Raw genomic sequence first — 20,577 nt, 5'->3', positions numbered from 1 at the left:
TAGGTCTAATAGCCGACTATGGCTCACTGGGTGCCTCAATAAAATGATACAGTGTACCTCAGGGTATCCTCTCACCACTTATTTATATTCTGTACACAGATGACTGTCGGAGCCACTTTGTTCTTTACATTTTTCCATGGGGACTATAGCGTTATGTTCTGAGCATCCAATGCGAACAGTACTGTGGTAGGCCTAGTTTAGACCAAGGGTTCTCAACCTTTTCAGGCAGCAACCCCCCAAAATAATCACATTTGAACCGGGGACCCCCCTCCCTGACAAGCTCTTGGAATTGTAGGCATTACATTTAGTTCAATCTGTGAACCCTTCGACTATGCTTCTGTTGGTAATCCCTCTTGTTTTGAGCGACCTGCCAGCACACACCTGCTGAGGGGTGTGTGCCAGTCACAGGTGTGTGACTGGCACCTGAACATGGGTCGTGCAACTTTGTTGAGTTTGTGTATGTTCCAATCAGCAACACTGCCCCCATGGAAAGATTCCACGTTTGTCCCTTCAGGATAAGACCCGTGCAATAGGGCAAGTGAAGCTGGTGTTCCGTTATGCAGATTATGCATTGTTTGGTGTCTTCTTGGGTTGTTGTCTTCCTTTGACTTCACCAGTCATACAGAACTTGGTCCTAAGTTTGTAAATGGTACCAGGGCTGACACCAAATAATGCTGCCACTGCTGGCAGGTCGCTCAAAACAAGAGCGATTACCAACAGAAGCATATTGCGCAATTTTGGCAATTTTGGGGTTTTTTTTCCACGAATGCCTGATCCTTACAAGCTGTACCTTGTTGTAAAGGTGACTAATCAACGATAGAAATGATCTTAAAAGACATCAGATTGTCACTTTAGAAATGCGCAGATACCCTGTATACACTTATACTGTATGTTGGTTTGTTTACTGTTGAGTGAGAAAGTAATGTTGCACATTAAGCTTATCATCTGGGGACCCCCAAAATAAATTCACACACGTGTGTGTGTGTGTGTGTGTGTGTGTGTGTGTGTGTGTGTGTGTGTGTGTGTGTGTGTGTGTGTGTGTGTGTGTGTGTGTGTGTGTGTGTGTGTGTGTGTGTGTGTGTGTGTGTGTGTGTGTGTGTGTGTGTGTGTGTGTGTGTGTGTGTGTGTGTGTGTGTGTGTGTGTGTGTGTGTGTGTGGGGCTCCATTTCACATCTCACTTCATAACGTTTGTCAGGCCCGCCTTGTTGAACAGAAAAAACATGGAAGCAAACATTCATTGTTTTATTTTTCCCACTGTTGAATATGCACTGATCCATCTTGTCAGCCTTATATTCTGTGCACACACTGCGCCAACTCTGTCGTGCTTCCTAGCTTCATTCACTTCCTTTTGTGCCATGTTTTCCTACAGTTTCAAGCATTCGAGTAAAGAGTATACATGTAAACTAGGCTCGCTCACAGTCAGCGGGGCTGATTCATTAAAGGAACATTTAGCCTTTTTTCTACATCATCTACATAGCATATAGGTCTTCACTAATGCTCACTATGGGCAGTGGTGGAAAAAGTATTCAAATGTTTTACTTAAGTAAAAGTATCCATACTGCAATATAGAAATACTCTGTTATAAGTAAAAGTCCGGAATTCAAAATGTACTTGAGTAAAAGTACAGAAGTATTGGCATCAAAATGTACTTAAAGTACCAAAAGCAAAAGTACTCATTATGCAGAATGTCCCATTTCAAGTTTTCAAATGTATAAAAATCTTTTGAAAATAGCCGATCTAAAAGCTCACAATGCGTCGCATCGCGACACATTGTGAGCTATAGGTAGCTCACAATGTTATAGGTAGCTATAGGTATAAATGTATATAGGGGGTAAGGTATGTTTATAGTGGGTAATGTATGTTTTGTAATAACAATCCAAATCTACAGTAAGTAACTAGTAACTAAAGTTTTCAAATAATTGTAGTGGAGTAAAAGTAGGCCTACAATATTTACCTCTGAGATGTAATGGAGTAGAAGTAAAAGTATTGGAAATTGGAAATACTAAAGTAAAATGTACAAATTCCTAAAAATTTTACTTAAGTACAGTACTTGAGTACATGTACTTAGTTACTTTCCACCACTGACTATAAGGGACAGTATTATTTCTGTCTAAACACTCTGTGTGTCTCAGAGGTGGACTGTGGATCGTTCAAACATTTGCCCACCATTGATATCATCTGTGGTGATTTGAAGATATTGTTGCTGGGCAGAAAGTTTGTATCCATGTTTCACATTTTTATATATTTTTTAGACTGTTGCTCAAAAGTAGGGAAAATAGCGCATGCACAGCGACGCGTGAGCGTGTACATGAGCTATTTTCACAATGTCTTTGTTTTGTTTGAATAGTAATAAAAAAGGAACAGTTTTGGACATTGGTTTCCACCCAGCAGCAACGATATAAAACTTTTTACAGCAGTGGTTCTCAAACTTTTTCATGTCAAGGACCCCCAAAATGATATGTAGTTGGCCGCGGACCCCCATCTCAAAATATGTTGTTCCAGGGACCCCCCAGAAGCAAAGATTTGAGTTACAAATGTTCACAGCGCGGCACTCGGTGCCACGCTATGAGCTTGTATATCTGCTATTTTTGAATAGCCAAAGTATAAAAGGTTAAAGTGGTTAAAATGATTGTGATGCTATATTAACACATTTTGCTGGGGACATTTTGCTGGGGACATTTCCCTGGAACCCCCCCAAGGACCCTGGGGGGCACTTTGAGAACCAATGTTTTACAGCATGGCTGTCGTCGAGAGGCTAGTCGTCCGTCTCTGAGAGTCAGTGTCAGTCTCTGTGTCCGGAGCTAATCTTGCAAACCATTGACTTTATGCACGCAGGCCACAGAAGTACCTCCACTAATTTGTTTCACATACAGTACGTTTCATACCATATTATTTAGTTAAATATATCTAACCCATTCAATCCGGGGACGCATCTCTGTCATTTTAGATTTCTTTGGCTATTCAAAAATAGCAGATATACAAGCTCATAGCGCGGCACAGAGTGCTGCGCTATGAGCTTGTAGGAAAATCGTGAAAAATTATATAATATTCGCTTTAAAATATATATATTGAAAGATTTGTAAAAATGTTCACGGTTTAAAAAAAGAAAATAGCAGATCTACAAGCTTAGCTCATAGTGCCGCACTCGGTGCCGCTCTATGAGCTTGTATATCTGCTATTTTTGAATAGCCGAAGAAATCTAAAATGACGTTACCGGATTGAATGGGTTAACTTCACACTGAAAACCGTGGCCAAATTTGGAGTCATACGTCACAGCTATGTCATAGTTGACTGATGTCATAGCTGACCGACGTCACAGGTTGGTCACATGAAGTCCGAGATCCACACCGTTCCCATGTCGATCTCGACGTCCAAATGACACATTTATTTATTTGTATTTTTTATGTTATTGATGCAAGAACAATAACTTTTTCAATTTCAGCATGCTAACTTTTCAGGAAGAGAAAGTGTGTAGTTTCTATTAATGGATTCCCCATCGATGATGTCACTGTTTGGCAGGTTTCTGAACTGTCCACAGTCCACCAATGAGACACAGAGTGAGTAGACAGAAATGGTGCTTATAATGGATTAGTGAGGACCAATTATAAGATATGGTTGACAACAAAGTAACAAGCTGTCTATAAAGTGTGGAATTAAATACAATCATCAGCACCAACATTCACACCATACAGACATAACTTGTTTCTTCATGTTTTTGTGGAATTTGTTTCAAGGATTCATATTATGCTATCAGAGTGACTCCAGTTGCCCATCAGTTTGTACAAGGCTGTAACACTGAGAATGTACAAATGGCAGTGGTGGAAAGTAACTAAGTACATTTACTTAAAAAAGTTTGAGAACCACCGGTATAGTAATTGTATAGCAGACGTGAAGTCCACATAGCAGCTCTGACAGTGTGATAAAACCCACAGGAAACGGTTCCAAATGTGATGGAACCCATTCCGGTTTCTCAATGTTGGATCCAGTTCTTCCGGTTCCTCTGGCTCCTGATTGCAACCCTGCACACATCCTACATCAGGGGCGGGCAGCATTTCTTTCCAGTGGCCCAGATAGGGACAAACTATAATTTAAACTCGAAAATCACATTGCTGAATTATGTTAAAATTTGGTTGGCATGACAGCTTGATTTCCAACTAGAAAAAGTGCTCCTCGGAGCACAGGTCTCCGCCAGGTCAGGTATGTTATTGTGGCCTCCTGGTGGCGCTATAATAGGCCAATGTGAAAAGGGTGCCATTTATTCTTAGGTCGTTCACAGCAATCGGACACTGCATTCATGATTTGAGGCATTTTGTTCCAAAAATGTGTTTTGCTATATTAGACCTGCTGGTGGCGCTATAACAGGCCAATGGGAAAAAGGGTGGCATTTCTTCCTTGGCCTAGTGGGAATGTGTTTGTGAAATTTCACGGAAATCGCAAGCTGCGTTCATGATTTGAGGCATTTTGTTCAAAACGGACCAATCCTGCAAATTTTGGAAGCAAACCTTAGCCAATGAGGATGGAATATGGGAAATCGGACAGATCCGTGTTGATCACATGACTATAGAGATACTGTGTACCGATTTGCATGACGTTTGGGTAAATTCTGTAGGAGTAATGTAAAAAAAAAAGGGTTTTGCACAAATTGGCCTCCAGGTGGCGCTATAACAGGCCCATGTGAAAATTTGAGGCAGAGGTTCTGAATTGGTATCCAGGGAGTGTGTGTGCACAGTTTCGCAGCGACCGGGCCAACGGTGCCAGAGATTATCTGGTAACACACGGACAGGACGGACGGACACGGACACACACACACGGACACACACGGACGGACGGACGGACGGACGGACGGACGGACGGACGGACGGACTCTCTCGCCATGCCTTTCGGCCTGGCGGAGACAATAATCTATTTACCATGCCACAATACCTGGGTCCTTGCTTCACAACACTTTATTTGATCCGCTGTTATGTGTTATGTGTCTCTGGTGTACTCCGAGGTTACAATGAAAATATGAGTTACATACAGTGGTGGAAAAAGTACTCAAATGTTTTACTTAAATAAAAGTATCAATACTGCAATGTGGAAGTACTCTGTTACAAGTAAATGTCCGGACTTCTAAATTTACTTGAGTAAAGGTACAAAAGTATTGGCATCAAAACGTACTTTAAGTACCAAAAGTAAAAGTACTAGAATGTTTGAAAATAGCTGATTCTTGCATCCCCTTGTCTTCTGGGTGTAAGACGTCTCCTTGCACGACAATGTCCTTTTTGTCCAGCTTCCTGGCCATGGGCATGGACACTCCGTTCGCAAAGACAAAGACGATGTCGGGCTTCTTTTTTGAGTGGTGCCAAGCAACCACTCCTACTTTTGACCGTGTGTGTTTGTCCGTCCGAGCACGGCCTCAACAGCTGCAGCTGATTGCAACACAAAGATGCAACCACTTACATTAATTCATCACACAAGCCAGTACTACACACGTGCGAGCCAGCACTGCACGCACGCACGCACGCACATACGTAACATGAGGACTTGCTAGGCGCACCGTTGCGCCGATCCGCACCAAACTTTCCACCAACACTGGCCAGGGGTCTGCCATCACAATAGCCACACCAGGTGCGCACCATTGCTCCGCCACCTCTGTGTTCCTATGGGCTGGGCTTTAAACAGCCATAACTCCAGTTCCCAGCATGCTACACTTCCGATACTTGCTAGGTGCACTTGGTGGATGTTGGTTGAGTTTATTTTATTCATAGCTGTCTTATTTCACAGTGGAGTGTGCAGTGAGAGGTTTGTGTCACCAGGTGGCAGTGTTGTTCTCTAATCTATGAGATTCAGGAGGGAGTCCATGCCTTGAGCATTACATAATCACACTATATGAGTGTACAGTATGTTTATGTTCCACATGCACGCACGCACGCACGCACGCACGCACGCACGCACACACACACACACACACACACACACACACACACACACACACTTCATGAATTTGAATTTGGCAATAAATAATTAACTGATGCTAATTTGACTGATTCAGTCAAATTCCTTGAGCCCTAAAACCTAGGGTTAGACACAACGCTGAGTAATGAATGAGAATTACGCTCCCGGCAGCCATCGCGGACGGCAAGCTCAACTCGTTTGCGATGGTTTTTGAAAACCTTATGCCCATACCTAACACCATGCCAACCATCTAAAACGTGTCACCAAGTGCACAATCTTCATGATTTGTGTGTGTGTGTGTGTGTGTGTGTGTGTGTGTGTGTGTGTGTGTGTGTGTGTGTGTGTGTGTGTGTGTGTGTGTGTGTGTGTGTGTGTGTGTGTGTGTGTGTGTGTGTGTGTGTGTGCGTGCGTGCGTGCGTGCGTGCGTGCGCACGCACGCACGCACGCACACGCGCATGAGTGATTGTATGTGCTTTTCACCTTCTCCAATATGTTACAGTAAGCCTGCATGTGTGCAACAATTGGTTTGTTTATAAACAAACCATAGATGTTTATAAACACACGAATATTTATTTATTTGGGATTTGCTTATAAACGTTCATGGTTTGTTTATAAATACTCGGGATTTGTTTATAAACATTTGGGATTTGCTCATAAACATTTATGGTTTGTTTATAAACATTCATGGTTTGTTCATAAATATTCATGGCTTGCTTATAAACATTCATGGTTTGTTCATAAATATTCATGGCTTGCTTATAAACATTTGAGATGTGTTTATAAATATATGGTTTGTTTATATAAAAAAAAAAAACTGTTTACACACATTTGGGATTTGTTTATAAACATTTTGGATTTGTTTGTAAGCATTTACGTTTTGTTTATAAACATTTAGCGTTTGTTTAATTTAAAAGCTGATATAATGCATCAAGAAAACTCATGTGAGAGCTATAGAAAGGAACTCCAACGCTATTAGTCCAAAACCAAAATCCTTATTGTTCAGTAAATCACTTAAAAGCAAATATGTTCTATTACAGTGGTTGTACCTTGATAATGTCAGGGGTGGTACCCCTCTGGTGCCCCTGTGGTACCACTTATTTTTGTGGTACCGCTTTTTTCTATGTGGTGCCACTAGCCACTAGATGGCGGTAGAGAGCAACTAATGCCCAGACACAGGCATGTTGTGTCTATTTGAGACAGGGCTGCTTTCAGTCAACAGATGGAAGCTGCAATTGAAGCTGAACTTGTTGAGAAGTGAAACAAATAATTGTATGGGTTATATTATCAAGATGTATTTTGGTAAATTGCACTCAGTGGGCTATTCAATATAACCCTCAGGAATGAAACATAAAAAAAAAAAATCATGTGTTAGATTAGCCCTTTAAAGTTATTTCAATGGGTACATTGAGTGAGCTGTAATCTTTAAATTTCATAGATATTGAAAAGATTAAAATATAACTTTCCGTGGAAACAAGTTCCCAGGACAGGAAGAAACAATAACATCTTTCAATCAACAATTAGAAGTTGTAATCACTTTTTGGCACTTGTAAACCTGCATTTTATGGATGTAGGCATATTGCCACTTTAAAGATATTCTTTATAACAAATATGTTTATTACATTAAAGCATATTTAACACAACTGTGTTTCATGGAAAGTTGTGGAAGAAGTACTCAGACATTTTACTTAAGTAAAAGTAGCAATACCACAATATAAAAATACTCTGTTACAACTAAAAGGCCTGTGTTCAAAATGTTACTTGAGTAAAAGTACAAAAGTATTGGCATCAAAATATACTTAAAGTACCAAAAGTAAAAGTACTAAAATGAAAGTAGCCGATCTACAAGCTTGTAGATCGGCTATTTTCAAATGGCCGTGGTATAAAATAGGGCTAAAGTGGCTGTATATGTTTTATAATATAATCATTTATATCTGCAAAGTAACTAGTAACTAAAGTTTTCAAATCTTTGTAGTGGAGTAAAAGTACAATATGTGCCTCTGCAGATGTAGTGGAGTAGAAGTAAAAGTACAGTAATACTCCAGTAAAGTAAATAACATCTCAATGTTATGCACATTCAAGTTCTAGGCACCCCAACCTGGAATCAAACCCTGCTCTGCAACTTGTAAGGCCACTCTCTACTGCACTACACTACTGGTGCAGTGATAAGTGTATGGGGTCAGGACGTGTATCCTTCTCTATGTTCTGTGCACTACTCCTTGGAAAGTCAGAGATAAAAAGCTTGCAGCTCCCAAACCTGCTACTTTCTGAGAGTAATAATAATAATAATAATGGATTTTATTTATAACGCACTTTACATTGGCAAGAAATCGCATATCATCTCTGTCCAAAACTGTTGCTTTTCAGGATTAAAATTCAAAAGTAGCAAAAGTAGCAGATCTACAAGCACAAAACGCATCGCTTCGCGCCGAGTTTTGATCTTGTAGATCTGCTATTTTTGATGCTTTTGTGTGACGCTGTAGTATGATCAAGTAGGGCGTTAATTTACGAAAAAACACAAAAAGAGAATATGGAGATAAGAGGTTTCTGCCCGACAGCAACGATATGAACATTTGCCACACATGGGAATTTAGTTTCTAATGACCGTAGTACTGCTAATGAACAAAGCTTTAAAGAGGACTTATGAGCAGTTATATAGTGTATTTATAGTTTTATTTAGCTTTTAGCTAGAGAGAGTTAAGCGATTTTCAGTTTTCATCTGAAGAATTGCTGGGGGTCCACAGAAAATCTCTGCTATCAGTCTGTCTGTCAACGACATGCAATGACATGCAAATTAACTGCTTTAACACCTTGGCTTTTGTTTGTCTCTAGCCAAACCTAGGCCACAATGGACTCTTGACTGCGAGTTTTGTTACCAAACCAGAGTGACTTTACTAGTGGATACATACATTTTTAGGCTACACTCTCAGAGATAAATCAACAGAGAATTTTATCCTCACACGCACACATTTGTATTTTTGTTTTGACTACATGTTTTCAATTGCACTTTGTTTTCATTACATTTTTAGAGTTTTTCTCTCTGTCTTCAGTACTAACTGGGCATCGACTGCCCTTTTAAGGTCAACCCCAAATGCATCTAATTCTCTCTGATGGGATGTTTGTAAGTCTGATGAGTCTTTCTGATGCTTCTCTGTCAACGTCACCAGTTGAGTCCCGTTCCTTCATTAGAACTTTCATAACTTTTGATGAATGATTAAGCAAAGCTGATTAAAAATGATTAAGCAAAAATTCAGAATGAGTTTTCATTTCTGTCTCCACGCAGCCGATGACAACAGCAGTTGTAGCAATGCAACGTGTTGTGAGCTTGTAGATCTGCCATTTTCACTATTCTGAGCTTGTTGAATATTGCCCCTGACTACCCTTACAATAATACAACTAATTTAAAAACTCAACTAAAACTAAGCCTTTTCACAAACTAAAAACTAAACTAGCAAATCCACTTAAAAATCAAATGAAAACAAACTGCAATTGAAAACGTGTAGTACAAAATAAAAGTGTGCTTGTGTGTGTGTGGGGGGAGGGCACAACTCCTGGGCTCCTGAGTCCATTGTGATTTTGGCTAGAGACAAACAAAAGACCCTGGCCACGGTGTTAAACCAGTTAATTTGCATGTCAATGCATGTCGTTGACAGACAGACTGATACCAGAGATTTTCTGTGGAACCCCAGCAATTCTTCAGATGAAAACTCTCTCATTCTCTCTCTGTTTTTCCAACCATGAAAAGTTTTTTGATTGATTGATTGAATACTTTATTTAGAGGTTTGAAGACAAAAAGTCCTGACCCCATACACACTGCACCAGTAGTGTAGTGGAGTAGAGAGTGGCCTTACAATTTGCAGAGCAGGGTTTGATTCCAGTTTGGGGAGCCTAGAACTTAGTGGATAATTTTGAGGTGTTTTTTACTTTACTGGAGTATTTTTTACTTCTACTCCACTACATCTGCAGAGGCAAATATTGTACTTTTACTCCACTACAATTATTTGAAAACTTTAGTTACTAGTTAGGCTACTTTGCAGATATAAATTATTATATTATAAAACACTTTAGCCCTATTTTATACCACGGCCATTAGAAAATAGCCGATCTACAAGCTTGTACAACGGCTACTTTCCAACATTTTAGTACTTTTACTTTTGGTACTTTAAGTATATTTTGATGCCAAAGCTTTTGTACTTTTACTCAGGTAACATTTTGAACACAGGCCTTTTAGTTGTAATAGAGTATTTTTATATTGTGGTATTGCTACTTTTACTTAAGTAAAATGTCTGTGTACTTCTTCCACCATGAAACACAGTTGTGTTTAAAGAAACAATTGCTTTTGAATTCATCCTAAGGACTGCATTATTTTCTATGTTTCCAAAAAATAAAAATAACAATCACTTTGAAATGCATTCACACTTCCCCTGTTGCTAATACTGTACTGTAGGGTTCATGGACTCACATGCGCCACATCGTGGCCGATCAGCCACACTACACCTAAAAAAAAGGTGTCAAATGTGGCACCACCAAGTAGTGGTGGTGCCTCTGTGGTACCACAGAGGCACTCAGATGGTATTACTGACGTTATCAAGTGCTAACCACTGTATGTACACTCTCAAGTTCACATTCCTCTCTGCTTCTGAGCTCTGTGAAAGATGACACATCTGACACTAAGGCTGATGACTGGAGGAGGAGAGGAGGAGAGGAGGAGAGGAGGAGAGGAGAGAAGGGGCGCTGGATAAAGGGGCAGAGGAGGCAAAAATAGAAAAGAGGGGAAAGACTGAAAGTGGAAGCAGAACAGTTACAAAAGAGGAAGTACAGAGGCACACATGTGCGCGTGTGTATGCGCGCATGCACACATGCAGGCTTACTGTAACATATTGGAGAAGGTGAAAAGCACATACACTCACTCATGCGCGTGTGTGCGGGCGGGCACAGCCACACGCACGCACGCACACACGGACGCACGGATGCACGCACACACAGGTTATCCATTATGTACGCTTTCAAGTCAGTGTCAATTTGAAGAAGGATTGATAAAAGTTGACATTTGATCTATTTCAATAAGACGGACGGACGGACGGATGGACGGATGGACAGGGGGCAAAACATACTCTCTCGCCATGCCTCTCTCGGCCTGGCAGAGATAACTCAGCGTGCGTGCGTGCGTGCGTGCGTGCGTGCGTGCGTGCGTGCGTGCGTGCGTGCGTGCGTGCGTGCGTGCGTGCGTGCGTGCGTGCGTGCGTGCGTGCGTCTTCAGGGTTCAATAATGACAAGTACTGAGGGTGGTTTGCCATCCAATCAACTGGAAACTCTGGGTTCTCAAGTATGCACACTTTAGGACCTTGCATGCTCTGGGCAAAATCCTCCATATACAAACAAACCTGACCTATAGATAAAGTCATATTATTATCAACTCGAAAAAGTGCTCCTCGGAGCACAGGCGTCAGGTCAGGTAGGTTAGTGTGGGCCAGCAATGTTCGGAAATCGCCAATCAGGCTGGAATGTGAAAAATTGGACGGATCCGTCTTGATTACTTGACTAAAGAGATAATATGTACCTATTTGTGTGATGTTTGGGACATTTGTAGGAGTAAAAAAAATTAAAAAAAATAAAATCGTAATAGGGCAATGTTGAAAGGGTGGCATTTGTTCCTCAACGTAGTGCAAATGTGAGTGCAAAGTTTCACCGCAATATTTCCTGCAAACTCTAGATGTCAATCTTAGCCAATCAGGATGGAATATGAAAATATAGCAAATACGTCTTGATCACATGACTATAGAGATCATGTGTACCGATTTGTGTGAAATTTTGATAAAATCTGAAGGAGTAATATCCAAAAATGTGTTTTACATAAGTCGGCCTAAAAAATGCAGGGCAGAGGGTTTTCCTTGGCCTCTAGGTAGTGTACATACAAAGTTTTACATACATGTAGATCGGTGGAGTTATAGGTAAGAACACAAATTGGCCTGTTGTAGCGCCACCATGAGGCTGATTTGAAAAAAGTTCAAGTGACATTTCTTCCTCGGCCTAGTGAGAATGTGCGTGCAACATTTCACGGAAATTGCATGCTGTGTTCACTGTTCATGATTTGAGGCATTTTGTTCTGTGCCAGAGACCTCCAGAAGATAAGATTTGTGTTAAAACTTTGCTTTCCGGGTTTAATTTGGAGAAACCACTCATAATATTAGTTGTGTTGAGCTATTTAATAATAATAATACTAATAATAATAATAGCTTGAATTTATATAGCGCCTTTCATAAACCCAAGGACGCTTTACATCAGAACAATGAACAACTAACAGACAAATGAACAAACAAACAACTATATGCCATAAGCCTGAGAGAATAGGTGTCTTTTCAAGGCAGCTTTAAAAGAGTCCAGTGTTGGAGCATGGCGAATCCCTATTGGGATGGAGTTCCACAGGGTGGGGGCTGCCACACTGAAGGCTCTGTCCCCGAAAGTTCGCATGTTTGTGTTAGGGACAGCAAGGAGGTCCAAGTCTGTGGACCGCAGGGTCCATTACATTGTTCTTGTTTGATTTGTTTATTTCATACAGTTGCCAGTTTGTGAATGTTGCTATAAACCGTATTTGCAGTTGGGTTTTAATGATTTTGGGTGCAAACAATCATAATATCCTATATTTGATCATATCATATTATATCATATCATATCATATCATATCATATCATATATCATATCATATCATATCATATCATATCATATCATATATCAGATTCATATCATATATCATATCATATATCATATCATATATCATATCATATTATATTATATCATATATCATATCATATATCATTTCATATCATATCATGTGTTATACCATATCAAATCATATCATATATCATACGTATATATCATATATCATATATAATATTATATCACCATATCAAATCATATAATATCATATCATAGACCATATATCCCACCCAATGGTATAACCCACCATACCATATACATAAACTGTCTTATGGATCAGGAGCAGTCACATAGTCATGAAAACATCACATAACACTGTGCGTGTGTGTGTGTGTGTGTGTGTGTGTGTGTGTGTGTGTGTGTGTGTGTGTGTGTGTGTGTGTGTGTGTGTGTGTGTGTGTGTGTGTGTGTGTGTGTGTGTGTGTGTGTGTGTGTGTGCGCGCGCATGCGTGCGTGCGTGCGTACGTGTGTGTGAGAGTGAGTCAGGGTGTGAGTGTGTGTGCGTGTGTCCATGTTTGACCACACAGCTGTCCCTAGAGACCACTCCGTTCAAATGAATTACCCCACCGGCCGAGCCAAACCCCCCCCTCCCCCGTCCCCCGTCCCCCCTCTGCGATTGGTTGAACGGGGCCCAACCTACCAGGAAGCAGTGTAATCATGTCCATTCACCCTATAGGGTGAATGGACATGATTACACTGCTTCCTGGTAGGTTGGGATGGGGCCTATCCCTCCCGAGGCAACGCTGCATAGCTAATGAGCCGCGACCCCTCCCACACCCCGCGCCAACGCTGCATAGCTAATGAGCCTGGCTGATCCGTGAGGTGTGATGGTGAGAGTATATGGTCAAAGTAGCTTTGGACGTGATGACCAGCACACTACCTGGACCAGCCAGCCAGCCGGGATAAAAAATGAAAAACAAAACAAAACAACAATAGACATGATTTCATGAACTAGAAACGCTCCTTTTCCAGCTTTTATTACCAAAGAAAAAACACAATAATTCGTTGGAATATACTTTTTTTCAAAGCTTTTTTTTTATCTTGGGAGTTTCGAGGGGGAGAAATAAGACGACGCTTGACACCAAAGATCCAAACAACCCAAAGATGATACCGAGGTTTTTACTCGCTTGTTTGGCGACGTGTGTCTGTTTGAGTGAGTATGATTCAAATGTTTTTTTTAATGTGACTATAGCAGTGGTGGAAGGTAATTTACTTATAAGCACAATTTTGATGTACTTTTACTTTACTGTGTTTCCAATTTTCTATACTTTTACTTCTACGCCACTACGTCTCAGAGGTAATTGTGAGCTTGTAGATCTGCTATTTTCAAAAGCTGCCCATGACATATACATATAGAAAACTTCAAATGGGACATTTTGATACCAATACTTTTGTACTTTTACTCAAGTAAATTCAGAATGCCAGACTTTTCATCGTAACAGAGTATTTCTTTCTGCACCCACCCACCAATTTTACAAACAACTTTACAGAAAAAGAAGCCCAAAGTCGCTTATAATAAGCGGACATGGCAACACTGCGACTGTCCCGTTGCTTTTTTATTGGGTTTTAACGGAAACCTCTCTTTAGGCTGTACGTTGTGAGCTTGCACTTGAATGCATTGCTGCCATTTTAATGAGCTGTTATTGAGCTAATAATAACTGAATGAGATCATTGAGATCTCCTTTGACCTGATGATGGCAAAGGAGGATTTGGCATTTGAAACAGAAATGTTGTGGAAATGTGTTATTTAACCACTTAAACCCATATGGGTATAACCGGTCAAGCTCAATATTGCAATTACAATTTGGACATGGCACAGGACTTCATCTTTAATTTTAGGAAATGTGACAAGGCTTTATTTATAAGAACTAAGATTGCTCCGTTCAGAATGTTGCATTTTTCATTATTTATCAGGCTTCTGTGGGTTCCTTTGTACGTTATTATGTGAGGGGTAGATCACTGTTTCCCAACATGGGGTGTGGGGACCTCCAAGGGGACCAAATGGACCCTTATAGGTCTGTAACTCTGACAGTGCACAAATGGAACCAAATGGACCCTTATAGGACTGTAACTCTGACAGTGCACAATTGGAACCAAATGGACCCTTATAGGTCTATAACTCTGACAGTGCACAAATGGAACCAAATGGACCCTTATAGGACTGTAACTCTGACAGTGCACAATTGGAACCAAATGGACCCTTATAGGTCTGTAACTCTGACAGTGCACAATTGGAATTTGTTTCCATTTGCACACCGTCAGAGATAAATAAACACGACACATTTTACAGTGTATATCGGGGTGCCAGAGATTCATAAAATGGTATCAAATGGGGGTCCGTGGTGTAATGCATTATCATACCAGGGGGTCTTTGAAGTAAGATAAATAAATACATGATAATAAGAGATTCACCGGTCGCAGAGCAGCAGCCTTTGTCAGCTGTGTTCCCACCATCATCCAGCCGGGAGGGGTTAGGACCAGTGACCTTCAACCTTTTTAGGGGGTTGGCTTTGACTGTGACCAAGGAGGTGTGGGGGGGTAGGTAGGGATTGGGGGTGGTAGGTAACCTTTTGGGGTCCGAGCATAAGGGACCAGAGACAAGTCAGGGTAGACAATAGGGTGACCCCCCCTCCCCAACCCAACCCGACCCGACCCCTTCCTTGACCTGACCCCTGCACCCCTCATCTCCATAACAGTGGTCGACACCCCCAGATTGAGACCTTATTAAAGATGTGTGTGTGTGTGTGTGTGTGTGTGTGTGTGTGTGTGTGTGTGTGTGTGGGTGTGTGTGTGTGTGATGTGGGTGTGTGTGCGTGTGTGTGTGTGGACACGGTCATGGGCAGCTGAAGGGGGGATTACCCTGGACACCCCCACACACACACGCACACGTTTGTATTATTATACTTGTGAGTGAGGACGTCCACATGTTGGTACAAAGTAGAAAATATCAAAAAACATAGTGAAAAATAGCAGATCAGTGCGACACGTTTTGGCTTGTAGATCTTTAACCCCAACCCCTATAACCTCTTAAATGCCTAATCCTAATCCTAATCCTAAACCCAGCCTAATTATTTTCCCAATTATAAACCTAACTCTAAAAAAAATCTTATTTTAACCATAAAACAACAATTTCTCTTGTGAGGACCAGGAAAATGGTCCTCACAGTGTGTGTGCCTCTGGCGTGACTAAAGCTCATGGCTAACATCTCTATCCGCGGACAGAGGTGGCTTATGCTAATGTTGAGGGGACGTTGTGACAGCCGTGTCACAGTCTGACGGCCCCAATCCAAATCCATCTGACTTAATGGGGTTTTGTGCTGCTGTCCAACACAACACTGACCAGGAAGAAAGCAAGAATATCGTCACTGGCGGGTGGAAACCTTGTCACTCCAAAACTGTTACTTTTCAGGGATTGGTAAAAGGATGAAAATGAAAAAAGAAGCTATGTTCCAATGGATCCAGTGTAGTTGTTATTTAGTTACGAGCTCTCGTTGACACTCTTCATTGGTTCAATATTTATAAAAGACGCACGCACACGCACAAGCACACACACACACACACACACACACACACACACACACACACTTTAGATATTTTTTGTAAAAACTGTCAAACGAACTACTGTCAAACAAACTACAAACTCAAAATCAACCTGCAATCACACATGATTAAACTCCTGTATAGTCAAATGTGCCAACAAAGTGGCTTAAAGGACGACTTCACCCATTTTCAAATCATTTTTCAAACACATGTTTGATTTAGATTTGTATTAACGCCAGAACAATGGCTTCCATTATATCATGCTAACTTTCCAGGAATAGATAGCTTGGATTCCCCATCGATGATGTCATTGGTAGGCGGGTTTCTGAAATGTCCACAGGCCTCCTCTGACACACAGAGTGAGTAGACAAAAATGGTGCCATGTTGTCATAAGCATTAGTGAGGAGCAATTATACGAAGATAGGTTGAAAATGGGTGAAGTCGTCCTTTAACCCCACCATCTATATTCTGAGGGGAACATTATCCAAAAATAGCAGATCTACAAGCTCACAAAGCGTCGCAATGGTCTTAGTACAGAGCAAACTCAGGTCTAGTTTACTAAGTGTAGAGGGTTTAAGTGGTCAATGGAAAGGTTATAGGCTTATACTAAAGCAGCAGTACTCACAGTAGTAGTCACATCAGCAAGACAAATCTGTGAGATACATATCTATATATGTGTGCTGTTGGGCAGAAACCAAAATATAAACTTTTCAGGGGGGAAAACATGTTTTTAAAACTACACAATACTGCCTGATTAAAGTTGGTATTGTGACTTTATACATTGTCAGATACTTGCATGTGTCCTTATATTATCATCACTTTACCCAAATCCAGCTCAAGTGTAGTTAGGAGGTTTTGGACCATTAATGTGGAGATAGTTTGTGTCCATCATTGATTAGAATGAAAACCTGAGTTGGAATTAGGTGGTTTGACCAACAATTTGATGATCCCAATGGTGTTAGTCAGAAGCGCTTTTTAATACTTTTCATTGGTTCAATATTGTGTAAAACCCACACACAGACGTAAAGGGTGTTCAATAGCACTGATTTCCCCATTAAGACCGGGAAAGCAGAGCCTATTGCTACTGTTTCACTGAGTCCAAACTCACCACACCGCTAAACAGAGCTAAGCCATGCCAGGGCCTGTTCAGTGTTGTGCCCAACAATTGCATTAATACACAGTGATATAACTTAAGTGTTAATTAGCGGGTCCATTTGGTTATTTGTTTTACATTCTCTGAGATACAAATGAATAAATTAACGCCAAGGATTTGACAAAAAAAAAACGGAAATGTAAAAACAAAAGGTAAACCCTGTGTTCCAATGGATCCAATGTAGTCATTATTTAGTCACAAGTTCTTGTTAATACTTTTCATTGGTGCAATATTTATAAAACCCACAGACACACTTGACCACATTCACTTTAAAACATTTTCGAAGATTGCTGTAAGCTTGTAGATCTGCTATTTTTGCTGCTATTGTGTGACGCTGTATTATTACAAAAGTAGGGCATTCATTTACAAAAATAAATTCTATTTGATACTAAAAATGTCCTACAAATCCTTACAGTTTTCTGAAAAATGTATGTCTCTATAACAGTGGTTCTCAAACTTTTTCATGTCAAGGAACCCCAAAAATGCCACCGACCCCCATCTCAAAATATCTAGTTCCAGGGACCCCCCAGAAGCAAAGATTTGAGTTCAAATGTTTGCTTTGAAAATATATATTCAAAGATTTGCGCAAATGTTCACGATTCTTCCAAAAATAGCAGATCTACAAATTCATAGCGCTATGAGCTTGTATATCTGCTATTTTTGAATAGCCAAAGATATCTAAAATTACTTTCCCGGTTTTTAATCTTCCAGGGGCCCCGCTGGCCCCCACAAGGCTTTCTGTTTTTAATGAGATTTCCCTAATAGAAAGTGCGGGCCCCTTCTGTTTGGCCCCTGTGCCTCTGTGATTGGAAGCTGGGGGGTGGGGGGCTCACAGGGAGGTGGGCTTTCCCCATCACATTGGACATTATTGCTTATCGATCGGTAGAGGTATAGTGGGGGGAGGGTGGTGGAAGAGAAATACTTTTTTAAGTAAAAGTATCAATACCACAATATAGAAACACTCTGTTACAAGTAAAAAGCCTGTATTCCGTATTTGACTTGAGTGAAAGTATAAGTGTTTGTAGTTGCAAGAAGAAAGTTATAGTGCTGACATCAATGTTTGTCAAACTTTTTTTTTAAATAGCCAACATATAAAGTAGGGCTTAAGTGCATGCTTAAATGCATGTTTCTGTATTAATAATCAAAATCTAAAGTCACTTGTAAATCAAGTTGTCATATAACTGTATGGGAGTAAAAAAGTACAATATTTCTTCCTCTGAGACATAGTGGAGTAGAAGTATAAATATATATACAAAATTGAAATATGTAAAGTGAAAGTAAAAAATTGTACTAAGTGCAGTACTTGAGTAAATGTACTTAGTTACTCTCCACCCTTGATGGTGGGGGGGCCCCCCTCCCCTTTTAAAACCAGCGACCGGGGCGGTAACACAAATCAGAGAGCAGCCAATCTCCAAATGCAGATGGGGAACATCTTAGCAGGGTGTCCCATGTGTGCATGGCACCCACCATCAATCAATGGCCACAGCCCTGCTGTCGATAGGTTAAAAAATTGAGGATTGGCTTCTGTAAAGTGATTATTATTATCTTTCTCCAAACAATAAGCCTGCATTTAACCACTTAAACCCATTAAGACCGGGAACACATCTGTGTCATTTTAAGATTTCTTTGGGCTATTCAAAAATATCAGATATTCAAGCTCATAGCGCGGCACCAAGTGCGCCATGTAGATCTTCTATTTTTTGAAAAATCTTGAAAATGTGTGCAAATCTTTGAATATATATATATTTAAAGCAAACATTTTAACTCAAACCTTTGCTTCTGGGGATTCGACAAATGTCTTCTAAATCCTAACTAAAATGTTGCTATAATATCAGTGGTCCTCAAACTTTTTTCATGTCAAGGACCCCCAAAATTATATGTAGGCCTATTTGGCCCTCAAAATATGTTGTTCCAGGGACCCCCCAGAAGCAAAGATTTGAGTTAAAAATGTTCGCTTTAAAAGCATATATCTATATATTCAAAGATTTGCACACATTTTCACGATTTTTCAAAAATAGCAGATCTACAAGCTCATAGATATGAGCTTGTAGATCTGCTATTTTTGAATAGCCCAAAGAAATCTAAAAATGACACAGATGCGTTCCCGGTCTTAATGGGTTAAACCCTGGCCTTTACTTAATTGATCGGATTCTCAAGGGCTCAATACAAGGCCTCGTCCTGTCTTTTACCTACTGTACCATATACACGCTAAATCTCTCATATAAATAAGAGAATAGCCAAGCTTGTAGATTTGCTATTTGTGCCGAATGTTAGCCCAGCCAAACCGTGATTTCCATAGTGCACCGTAGAATTTAACCACTTCAGCCGTATCTAACTCGTTGTATGTCAATAGCAATGCTCCGTTGTGAGCTTGTAGATCTGCTGTTTTTGCAGTTTATTTTGCCGAATGTGCATCTATTTCTTTGCTGAATGTATTTTTCGATAATTCTTAATCTATTTTTGCTGAATGTTAGTGTATGTTCACCTGTTATGACAGGCCTAGAATAGAGATGTTGTGGTCAGTTGGTGAAATCCATAAGTAATGCTCATCTACTTATTGTCAATATTAGCCTCTGGTTGTCAATGGAAAGGACCAGGGGTCCTTGAGAGGGCTCCAGGGGGTCATGATTTATTGATAGGAACCAAATGGACCCCTGTAACTCTGAGAGTGTACAAATGGAACCAAATGGACCCTTACAGGTCTGTCACTCTGAGAGTGTACACATGGAACCAAATGGACCCTTACAGGTCTGTAACTCTGAGAGTGTACACATGGAACCAAATGAACTCTTACAGGTCTGTAACTCTGAGAGTGTACAAGTGGAACCAAATGGACGCTTACAGGTCTGTAACTCTGAGAGTGTACACATGGAACCAAATGGACCCTTACAGGTCTGTAGAGTGTACAGGTAAAGGGTCTGTACAATCTCAGAGTTAAATTATCATCACCGATTGTACAGTGTAGGATCCCAGTGATTACAAAAAGACACCTAGAATCCCACCGGGCCAACATTGTGGTGTGGCCTGTTTCACCTCCTCTCTTCCTCTCGCTTGGAAACGCAGTGGCTGTTTGTAGCTCGACTTTGAACTTGCCATTATGACTGACAATAGCAATCAATGGCTTTAAACAAAAGGCCCAGGCTAGTGCACCTAGCAGCCAGGGTACAATAGCATGTTTGCGTAGCGCGGCGAAAGGAACTTGGGGAGTTTAACCTCCTATTAGCCGGACAAAGG

Source organism: Gymnoscopelus braueri (genome assembly GCF_963280865.1).
Source record: "Gymnoscopelus braueri genome assembly, chromosome: 11".
Lineage (NCBI taxonomy): Eukaryota > Metazoa > Chordata > Actinopteri > Myctophiformes > Myctophidae > Gymnoscopelus > Gymnoscopelus braueri.
The sequence above is the reverse complement of the archived record's forward strand: the minus strand, read 5'-3'. Positions refer to the sequence as shown.